This window comes from Mauremys mutica, chromosome 3 (genome assembly GCF_020497125.1).
Source record: "Mauremys mutica isolate MM-2020 ecotype Southern chromosome 3, ASM2049712v1, whole genome shotgun sequence".
In the NCBI taxonomy this organism is placed as follows: Eukaryota; Metazoa; Chordata; order Testudines; family Geoemydidae; genus Mauremys; species Mauremys mutica.
The window spans coordinates 137,547,983-137,559,562 of NC_059074.1; the positions used below are offsets into that span (position 1 = coordinate 137,547,983).

Consider the following 11,580-nt stretch of genomic DNA (forward strand, 5'->3'; position numbering starts at 1 on the left):
ATACTTTTAAAGGCAACTATAGAAACACTGAAATTGTCAACATTTTCTAGCTTGAAGCACTATACCTGGATTAAAGGATAATTGGCACTTTGTCAAAATTCCATATCGAATCATATATAGCAGCCTGTGGTAAAGCTTTTTGCTCAGTGTTGCCCTATAAAGAAGAAACATGTGGAGAAGAGGATATTTTTAAATGAAGGAAGCCAAGAAATATTTATTATGGTCCAATTCGTATTTAAAATCTCTCATAATTTAGAATGAATTTCTGATAGACAAAGGTGGAATTTATCTTAGAATTTTAAACAATGGCCTAAATTCATACCTAGTATTTCATTTAAGACAGTTAGGTGAATTTGGACTATAGTGTCCATGATCTGAAGCTATTCTTCTGCCTTTGACTTTTCAATCTCTGATGAAGGGTTGCATTTGCTCAACTGTCTAAGTGATCTGGCAAGAAGAGGGAGTCATTTCAGAATAGAGAAGGTTTAGACAAAAGACACTGCACATTACCAGCATTTTCACTGGTCTCCCGCCTATTTTTAAACTAAAATGAGTTTTCTTTCATAATCTATGTATGTGACATCTAAAGTCTTTGGTTACAGAGAGGCTTGTGATGTCATAAATTCTGCATTATGACTTCACTGTGGGATCAATTTAGAGTGACAGATGGAAATGTCTGGGAGAGAGCACATTTCTCCTTCTGAGTCTGCATATGTTATTTATAAAGTTTCTATAACTTTGTCTCAAATTTGTTAAGTGTCACTATTTGAAGAATAAATGGTCCAAACTTGCTCCCATTAAAGTCTATACCAAAATTTCCATGGTCATCAGTAGTGAACCATCAGGCCCAAAGTGTCAATTCTCTCCCCAGTGTAAGCCCCACTAACTGCAATAGGCTTTCAACCAGGGATACATTTAGTCCAAATCTGAATGATAACGTCTCAATAAAAACCATGTGGCTGATTAATGGATCTATCCAATAATGCATGTGTTTGAACGTATTTTATTATATTTTCACTTCCTTGTTCCTAGGACCAGCATTCCGACCTGATGACCAGCTGCTGGTGCCCAGTACATTAATAGATCAGAAACTGGCACAAAGGAGGTATGTCATACAAGAAGCGCATCTCTGAACTAAAGGCATCAGTCAGCAGAAAGTTGGGTAGGTATGTATTTTGTATGAGTTTTTGCCTCCTCTGACACAACCCCTCTCTGACCTGCTCACCAAAATCTTAACATGGTTAGTTTTCAGCTTTCATCCACATGGAGACTGGCCAGTGTCCTGTTTATGGGCAGCAGATTCTGCTTCATTTCAATCCAACAGGTTTTGGCTTCATTAGAAGTAAGATCTGGCCTTACGTTTGTACCAGGGAAAACTGTTTCTTGTCAGGATTATTTCTATAGTACACTGACAACACTTCTGTTTATCTTTCATTAGTGCTAAAGCAAAATATCAGACATTGCTTTACTATCCTTAAGTGCTATTATTATAGCAAGGTAGCAGAGTGGATAACTTGGAGTTGGAATCCATGATAGAACTCCATACAAACAAAGAAAGGCAGCTAGTTTTCAATGGATTATAAGATTAAGTTCCCTCAGACTTCAGAATCACAGTTCTAGCACTGGGTTGAATAATATTTTTCATGTCAACAATGTTTGTACAAGACAAAGTCAACTAAGCATTTTGCATGAGCTCTCAGGTGTTCTCTTTCACCTCACTGTTTAAATAAATTATAAAGAGAAGAGAGCTTTAATGTTGCACTGCTGATAAATCCATAGCATGAACGTTGTATTTGTGCTTTGGCTATCACACTAGAGAAAGCGGTTTTCAAAAAGTGAAATTTTGGGGGTGAATACCATATTTGCTTTTCTTAGGGTATTTCAATTATCCTAATTTCTGTCTTTAAAAAAAGCTTTCTAAGTCTGATATAACCAGAGATAACTGATCTTTAGGAGGGTTACCGTACTTGGATAGATCAGAATCTTAATTTCCTCTGGTTTTCCTTATAACTGGATGAATTTCTTCAAAATAAATGTTTCCTATATATGGATATTAAAATAATCTGAAATGGCAGAGGAGTTTATTATTTCCATTCCTTTGAAGATGACATGCATATTAAAATTAGTATGACAATGGTGATGCAGTATCCAGGGAAAGCAGACTTTGCTAAATCTTCCAGTGCCTTAGCAATAACCTGCCATTTGTCACTGTCTCACTCTTATAAAGACCAATGTGAAAAAAAGGGGGGGGGGTGTCAAACCAGGGAAGAACAAACAGTAGGCTTTCTATGGAAATAGCCTGTGGAATAGTCTTGCAAGGGTAACTGAGGTAACTACACCATTTATGACATTTAAATGTAGACTGTGTTATGTTTTCATACACAAGTAGCAAAGCAGACTAACACTACAAGAATGGAAAAAGAAATCGTTCCTATAAGAGACCACAGTGGGTTTCTCTCCTCTGAAGCAGGCTGCAGCAATTCTGAGAACAATGGGAATGGAGTAGATGATCTCTAGTTATAGAGCTGCCATCTTGAACATCTATGATTTTGCAATTACTGAATTATAATTACTAGGAATAGTCAGTACAGTCATTCTGGCATTCTTAGGTCAGCTATGAGGTTCAGCATTGACATCTCAGCTTTACATGTAAAACTTAAACCTGGGGTATAGCAGAGGGTATATGCACAGCATGCACAATACAGATATTTTGAAGGAGACACTATACCCACTGTTTTGCAGCACAACAGTTGTCCTCTGCTGCTGGATTAAAATGGTTTTGGTCCTCTAATCATAGGGCTGGCCAATTTTTGGTGAAAAGATCTAGTTTTCATTTAAAAAAAAAGACCTCAGATACCTCAAAACCAAAATGTTTTGGGTTTATGGCTGAAAACTGAAAATTTTCAAATCTGAAATGCCTTGACAGTGCCTTCTGGGAGTCGTTTTTCGGAGGACCTCATGACCCCAACTCTCCACTAGGGTCCATGCTCTGCAACCAGACTATATCTCCCATGATGTGCTACAGCCAGGAACCCCCAGAATGCACTGCAGCAGTTCATAAAAAAGGGTGGCCATGCTGCATCATGGGTGACAGTCTAGCCAGAGATCTTGGACTATAGGATAGACTGGGGTATGAGGCAACCAAACTAAACTTCCAATAGGCACCATGGCACAATTCTGAATAGAATTTTCAGTCTTGTCAAATTTTTCCAACATTTCCAAATTAGAATTTTGGGGTTTTGGACAATATTTGTTGGGTTAGATTTTACATACACACACACACACACGCTCTTTTCAACAGCAGGATCTTGCATGAAGGACAGGGCAGCAATACAATTTAAAAGCAGTGAACCCTCTACCATTGGCTGTGGACTAAAGATGACGAGCATCAAACAAACAATCACTTAATCAGTCTTTCACACTCCCAAAACAAACAGGACATCACTGTTCAAATAAATTCTTATTGTATTGCTCGTCATCTAGCAGATTTACCTGCTGCCAGACAATACAGCTAAAGTCTTATAACAGAGTAATACATGTCAAATTCTCCCCTTTTAGCAGTGGGGAGAGACGTGTGCAGATGTGGGACAGGAAATGTGAAGAAGGCAGCTGAGACAGCTGCAGGCTCCTGTTCTGCTAACCTGGCAAAAACTCTTCCATAAGAAGAGGCTGTGTGGGCAGTGGAGCAAGATCCAGGGGGTAGCCAGGCTCTCTGGGAAGGGAGCCCAGAGTCTGCAGCAAGTTGCTAGGGCTCAGGCTAGTCTGACCTACATTGACTCCCCCAAATGTGCAGCTGTAATAAGGAAGCAAATGGCACCATGATGTATAATCCTGTTGTGCTGTTTTGGAGGAGAATAGGGGGGTTCCTGATCCACAAAGGGGTGTCACTCCCCAAATTCAGCCATAGACCCACAGGATTCAGTTTTGAGTTTCCTGCAGAATCCTTAAATTATAGCACCACAGGAATCCACCAGTTGTTTGTAAATAATTTTCTTCTGCTGTGGTTTTGTTTACCCCAAACGGAGTTTATTTGGGTCTAGTGGGTTTACACCTTCATAAATTCTATCCCTGACATCTAGATTTAGCTTTGGTCACCATTAGTCAATATTGCCCTGGATGCTCAGTGGACATCTCAGATAGATTTTTTTCATTCAAATCTTTTCCATCTGATGCAGTGGAAGTAAATTAGTTTAAATCCCTTCAAAAGTAATAAACATTGCAAATTAAGTAGATCTTAAAGGGGGATGGAGGAGTGACTAAGGGCACCTGAAGTGACTGATTGTATCTGTCTGGAATACAGGGGACTCCATCCTACATTGCAGGTTAATAGATTTTCACTTTGTGCATCTTTTCTATCTTCACTGTGATCAGACTTGACTCCTCCCCGTAATACTTCATACTTCCATAGCACCTTCCATCTGAAGATATCAAAGTGTTTAACTGTTATTAACAGATAAATCCTCTTCCCTGTGCAAAGCCCAAGTGACTGGGCATTGTGTAAGAGGTTACTGTGGCAATCTATGAGGGTTGGGGAGAGTAGAATCCACACCATTCCTCCCCCAAACTCAACATATGGGGGATCGCCAGCAGATCTACGTAGTCACAGATAGACTGTCCATGTCTTTACACCAAAGCCCCTCTCTATTCTAGCATATATTGAACACTCATAGCATATTGGCTTTGGACACTCTGAGAACATTCAGCATCCTCAGTCACCCTCTCTTCATGGGCTGCGAAATCACACTGGTGCTGCTGCATTTAGGATCTTTCATTCCCTTCCTTGGGATGGAAGAAGTAGAAGAGGAGCATTATTCCCATGGGGAAACTGAGGTATGGAGATGTTAAGCCCCTTTCCCAAGGTCTGTGGCACAAACTGGAATAGAACCCAGATATCCTGAATCCCGGCCTGGTATGCTGTCCACTAAACCTTGTGTCTGTTAAATTAAGAAATGAATAGTGTAATCTAACTTATTTTTTGCTACAAAAAATTGTTATTTCCCCCCCCCCCTGTAATTTTAATGTTTAAAAAGGAAGGAGTTCTAAGAAATATACTTCAAGGTTAACAATACAAATATAATAATAAACAACCACCGCAACAAACAGCTTTAGCAAATATTTTGGACAGTACTTGCTACTTGGCTTTAGACATTAGGAAGAAAATAAATCCCTTGCAGAAACACAGTACATATTCCGTATATGCATTGGTGGTAAGTAAATGAGCCTGAAATGATGTTGATTTCATAGTGGCTTTGAATGCAGTAGCCTTGAAGTGGTTTGATATGCAGAGTGCTCATTAGGGCTCAGTGAGTGAATTCTGCTTGTTCTTGCACCTGTTGCTTATTATTCAACAGGATTGTTTAGATTCCTAATCTAAGTTTTCATTATCGAAACTACTCTTTCCACTGTTATTTGTGCAGTTAAACTGTTAAAACTGAAGTTCATCCAACTGTGTTCAACAGGACTTTAACTTCAGCTTTTTTGAGGGGGAGGAGTTCTTGAAAACAGAAGGTTTAACTTGTTATGAGCTGTTAATTTTGTCCTCTAAAATCCACCAGAAATAAAGAGTTATATAACCACTTTTACAAACCTGTACTAAAAATAGGATTCGCTCAGCCAAATGCCATTGCAATTTTTTTCTAAGACCTGAGACTCCAGTTTTGTCAGACCTATGTAAATGCAAATATTTCGACTGCTTTATCAGACAATCAAGCAGGATCTCACTGTGAGACAGACATACATGGGTTTGTATTAGTATAATCCTCATTTGCAGGGGGAAAACACTGCATATATATTTCTAACTCATGACTATTAAAAAAATAATAGTATTTGTTCTTGGAGCTGATACCTCATGGGGTTTCATAATCACAAACCATAATTAACCTAAAGCAAAGAAAGAAAGGTACAAAGGGGCACAAGTCGCAGTTAGAGATTTTTTTCATGATACTTATACCCAAAGGATTTTTTTTAAGCCATGCAGTTAGCTTATCTTAGAATGTTGTTCAAAATAAAACCTAGATCTACAGACACCTGATAGCTTGCTCCTATTAATTTAGTTGCATGCCTCATGGGAATTTGCCACATGAAGGACATATGAGCACAATATACAATATTTAGAAAATATTAAGCTATTACTTTAAAATGGTAACATTGCTACTTGCTTTGTACTGTAGATCATTTCAAATTGAATATGCTAAAGCTGGGCAATTAAGTTTTCACAAGGATATAACTATTGCACACAAAGAATCACTTTAAAATGGAGAGGGGGAAGCTACAATCTGTTCTTTCTACTGACTATTGTGATTCTTCTTGCACTGTGCAAATTTAATACAGGAATAAGTATTGTTTCCTCAAAATCTGCAGGATGAATGAGAGGTGAGATGCATTTTTTTTCTCCTTTCTAAACAGTAGAAGATGACAGAACTTTAAGGGGGGGAATTAATTCCTGCAAAATAAATAATGTCTAATAAATGTGTAGTAACTAACATCAAATTCTTCTGCTTCAGATAAGCTATGATGATCTCCATACCTGCAACCAGCTGAGGGGTTTTCTTCAGTTCCCTGCGTCCTGGAGGTTATTATATATCCAATGGAGTGATTAAGTGTAGGCTGCTGCTGCTGCTCCTCTCAGCTCTGACTCAGCCAGGCTGCTGCAAATGCCCATAAGAGCTCAATTTAAAAGAGCTGCGAATGAGGAGCGCATGCCTTGCTTTGCAGGGTCTCAGGCTCGCTTTGGTGCAGATATGAAAGGAACACTGGAGACTCAGCACTGACTCTTCTCAGGCACTGCGTGGGGATATCATCAAAGCCTAAGCTTTCTATTGGCTCTGATCACCAAACAAATCACACCAGCCACCCTCTGCCTCCACCCGCCCCCCTCTCCACTCCGTGCTTGTTTCTCATCTAACCCACAAACATTGCAGCTACAGACACTTCAGTCGCTCGCTGTGTTTCTGCTTTCCTCCTTCCAGGCTGTGGATTTACAACCGTGTGGTCAGCTTTACCATTTCTTTTAAAATCAGACTTCCAACCAAAGTCCTTGCAGGGAAATCCTCCTTGTACTAACCCACCTATAATAAAAAATCTTCTTCCTTTTATTGAAGGACCTGCAATGTTAAGAATACATGAAGGTTGTGATTGTGTGCAATGCTTGACATTCAAACACATTGGTTTTCTTGACTTTTATTTTTAATCCCTTACTAGTAAAATTAAAAGCTTGTCCCCCTAATTAGCTGGGGGACAAAATGGTGAAATCGTCAACTGAGTCAGGACAAAGTCTTCATTGCCTGTGTTTGCGTTAGTTTCCTTGTAGAATTTGGACTATTATTCCAATTTTTGTTTACTGAAGGAAAGGAAGCCATTTGTAATCTGCATCAAATAGTGCCATTTACACAGAAAAAGAAACCATGATGCCAAAGCACTTCTTCCCTGAATCTGAATTTATTTAATCAGAGCAACTGAAATGACTCCTGCTGGAATATTGGGGCTGCTATTTTTCTTTCATAGGATGGAGCAAGGTGGATTGTGGGGTAGGATTCTTTCACAGCCAGGGTTTGTGCATGGTTTGGGTTCAATTCTGAGTCCTATTTTCTGAGAAAACAGACAATGCCTTTAGTATGACTCTCTCTTTAAACAAGGGTACAGTCAACACAGATAAATAGGTTTCAGGGTTGCAGCTATGTTAGTCTGTATCTGTTAGTCTCTAAGATGCCACAAGTATTCCTGTTCTTTTTACAGATAAATAGGTTGTTTTGGGTTCTCTCGGTGCAGGAAGATGTTGTAATATTTCCTGTAAACATGTTGTCACAGTTGCTTCTGAAAATTAGGGAGAACAGAATGTATCCATGATAACAGATGCATCCTTAATTTAGGCTATGACACATACTTGACTGGGGCTGTTGAATTAAGTAAGATGCATTGGTTGTCATTAAAAGTCACCATTTACCCAAATTTAGCACCCCATGGCATCTGAAATACAGGGAAATAGAGTTCCTGGCATACACCTGTGTGCTAAGAGTGGGAAAATGCTGAGTCTGAAATGGTGCCCTCTGTAGCACTTGTTTCAGCAGTTACTCTTTATTGATCAGACTGTTAGATACTCTTCCTCATTCACTGTTCAGTATGTATAGGATTTGTCTAATGTATAGCATTTGTACTAATTTTTTTTAATGAACTTTGTTTTTTTTCTGGCAAAAGTCAGAAAAAAATATAGGAAATAAAAGTACTGAGAAAATTTTCAAATAGAGCTTTCAAGAAAAAAACTACACTGGGATTTCATTCACCGCTGGCCACTCCGGTTTTATGTCAGTGTTGCTGAACTCAATGGAGTTGCACCACTGTAAAACAGGAATAATGCAGAAATTTATCAAGGACTTTGTTGTTAATTATTTTATTTATTGCCTATCTTCCTCTCCATGGATGAAATCAAGTTATGAGCCTAGAGCCAAAGATGCATTTCCAGCCGCCTGGCTGACAGCACCTGGAACAGTTACACCAGCAACACATCTGGTCAGTGGCCACTGCTCTCTATGCCCCAGCTCACACTTATATTTCCTTGTTACTTCAAGAACAGCTGTATTTATTTCCTCCTTCATGTGACTGTTTCAAATTATCTTCCTCTCTCTTCTTTATTTCCCAAGTTACACAACAGTCAGTGTGCGGAACTGTCCCATTTTAAATGCAACAACTTCTCTTTCAGATTCTCTTGTGCTTGCCTCTGTGGACCAACTCTCTCCACACTACCTTTAAGCTGAGCAAAGCTTACCGCATCATCCTCGTGCTTGAATGATGCCATTTCCACTTTTTTTCCTCTTTAATGGGTGGTTGGTACTTTGTTTTTGGTTTTGGTTTTTCCCCAGAAAATGATGAGCACTAGTTCTGGCAAAAATTTTCAGCCTGGCAGGCTGCTCTGATAAGATCCATTGTACCACCCCTCCCTCAGTTCCCATTCATCTTACTTATTGACACTACATAGATTTTTTTCCTTATGTCTTGCTTGGCAGTGAGAAAATGCTCTGAGTCTCCTACAGCAATCTTAGTTTAGTAAATCTCTTTTGCTCTCTGATCTGACTTAAGCACTCCTTGTGGTAAAATAACCTCTGACTCATCATGACTCTATACCATTGTCCATTCAACTGATGTGCGGTTGGATTCCTTTGCACTTTGACTGGGTTCCCCTCAGCCCAAGTTCATTTTAATAGCTTTTAACCTGTCTGATTTATTTATGTCTGCTTAAGTGCTTATTTAATCTTTTCTTTTATAACTATAATGACCTTCCACAGGTTTTTGTAATCCTTGAAGGTATGTGGGGAATTTAAAGATTTAAAAGTAGTTTGACTTGGTAAATAATTTTTATTTTTCATTATCTGGCTTGTTTCTTTTTAAAGCAGAAAGATGCTGTCTGTTCTACTTGCTCAGTTACTCACATATTCATGTTTATTCATTCAGCATATCTAGTCATAAGGCTAATTGAGTATTTTATGGTTTTATTCCATTGCAAAGCAATTATTGAGAAGTGCCAGGTGCCTCAGGTTTGAGTCTCTGAGGATAAAAGATACGATATTTATTCCTTTGGCCTGGTCTACACACAGGTTTTGCAACAGGCAGGGGCAGCTCCAGGCCCCAGCATGCCAAGCATGTGCTTGGGGCAGCATGCCACGGGGGGCGCTCTGCCGGTCGCCGGGAGGGCGGCAGGCGGCTCCGGTGGACCTCCCGCAGGCGTGCCTGCGGAGGGTCCGCTGGTCCCACGGCTTCGGTGGAGCATCTGCAGGCATGCCTGTGGGAGGTCACCGGAGCCGCGGGACCAGCGGACCCTCCGCAGGCACGTCTGCGGGAGGTCCACCAGAGCCGCAGGACCGGCGACCGGCAGAGCGCCCCCCGCAGCGTGCCGCCCTGCTTGGGGCAGTGAAATGACTAGAGCCGCCCCTGGCAACAGTATAACTATATTGTTTAGAGATGAGATTTTATACCTATATATAGGGCCCTACCAAATTCATGGTCTGTTTTGGACAATTTCATGGTCATAGGATTTTAAAAATAATAAATTTCATGATTTCAGCTATTTACCATATATACTCGTTCATAAGTCAAATATTTTTGGTAAAAAAGCGATGCATCAAAGAGTGGGGGTCGGCTTATAAACGGGTCTACATCAAACTTTGATGATTTTAAACTCTATGTAATCACTGAATTGAATATCAAATACATTGTTGTTTTGTTTATCTGGAGCGTCTGTAGGCATGGAGCCCCTCAGCTCTCTGAGGCCGCGGTTTACCATTCCCAGCCAATGGGAGCTGTGGGAAGTGGCGCCACTTCCGGCAGTTCCCATTGGCTGGGAATGGTGAACCGTGGCCACAGAGAGCTGAGGGGCTCCATGCCTGCAGACGCTCCAAGTAAACAGAACATCCTGACCCGCCGGTGGCTTACCCTGACGGGCCGGGAGCCAAAGTTTGCCGACCCCTGAAATATAGGGTTGGCTTATGAAAGGGTCATACAGTTTTTGCTATTTTTACCTAACCATTTTGTGGGGGTCGGCTTATAAACGAACGGGTAAATCTGAAATTTCACGGTGTTGTAATTGTAGGGGTCCTGACCCAAAAAGAAGTTGTGGGGGGAGGGGTCACAAGGTTCTTGAGGGAGGTGTGTGTGTGGCAGGACTACTACCCTTATTTCTGTGCTGCTGCTGGCAGCGATGCTGCCTTCAGAGCTGGGCAGCTGGAGAGTGGTGGCTGCTGGAGAGGAGCCCAGCTATGAAGGCAGAGCTTCCTCCAGAAACAGCGCAGAAGTAAGGATGGCATGGTATGGTATTGCCACCCTTACTTCTGCACTGCTGCTGGTGGGGCACTGCCTTCAGAGCTGGGTGCCCGGCCAACAAACGCCACTCTCCAGCTGCTCAGCTCAGAAGGCAGCACAGAAGTAAGGGTGCCAATACCACGACCCCTAAAATAAGCTTGCGACCCCTCTGCAACTCCCTTTTTGGTCAGGACCCCCAATTTGAGAAAGGCTGGTCTCCCCCGTGAAATCTGTATAGTATAGGGTAAAAGCACACAAAAGGCCAGATTTCACATGCCTATCTTTAAGCACATAAGCAGTGTCATTAATTAAATTCTACCCTATGCTGGCTTCATATCAGTGGTGCTTGAATTATCCTTATATAGGATATTATCCAAATTCTTCCCTGGTATATATTGGCATAGCTCCACGGATATCAATGGGGCTAAGCACACACTTAAAATTAAAGTTAGACACATACTTAGGTACCTGGCTGTATCAGGGCTAACACTTAATCTCATATTGTTGATGTATCTCCCTTCAATTTCTGATGGAGCTGGGTCAGTTGACACCAGCAAGAAATTTGGCTTATAGCCCATATACTGATAATTCAACCATCGGTGAAATACAGCCACCTCTGGGGTAGAATGTAGCAACTGTTTAACAGCAGACAGTAACATTGCATAATAGCTTGGGACAGGACATGCAGAAGAATACGATGTCCAGTTGAAATTGCATAATGAATTTAGAGAAAATTAAGCATGCCTTGGGGCCAACTCCATCACCATGTGTTCAAATTAGAAACAGAACTCA

General features: G+C 40.8%; 1 protein-coding gene across 6 annotated transcripts in view; it reads right to left on the reverse strand.

Moving 5' to 3' along the window:
• GREM2 (gremlin 2, DAN family BMP antagonist) overlaps positions 1-6,781 on the reverse strand; it is a 46,863-nt gene extending 40,082 nt beyond the window's left edge. For 3 of the 6 annotated variants that reach the window (XM_045012044.1, XM_045012043.1, XM_045012039.1), the window contains exon 1: positions 6,527-6,780. The gene's annotated coding sequence lies outside the window, so the exon portion shown is untranslated. Of the gene's footprint in view, positions 1-65; positions 155-6,526 lie in introns of all 6 variants that reach the window. The other 3 variants (XM_045012041.1, XM_045012047.1, XM_045012046.1) reach the window with 3 other exon arrangements.
• Positions 6,782-11,580: the final 4,799 nt, after the last annotated feature.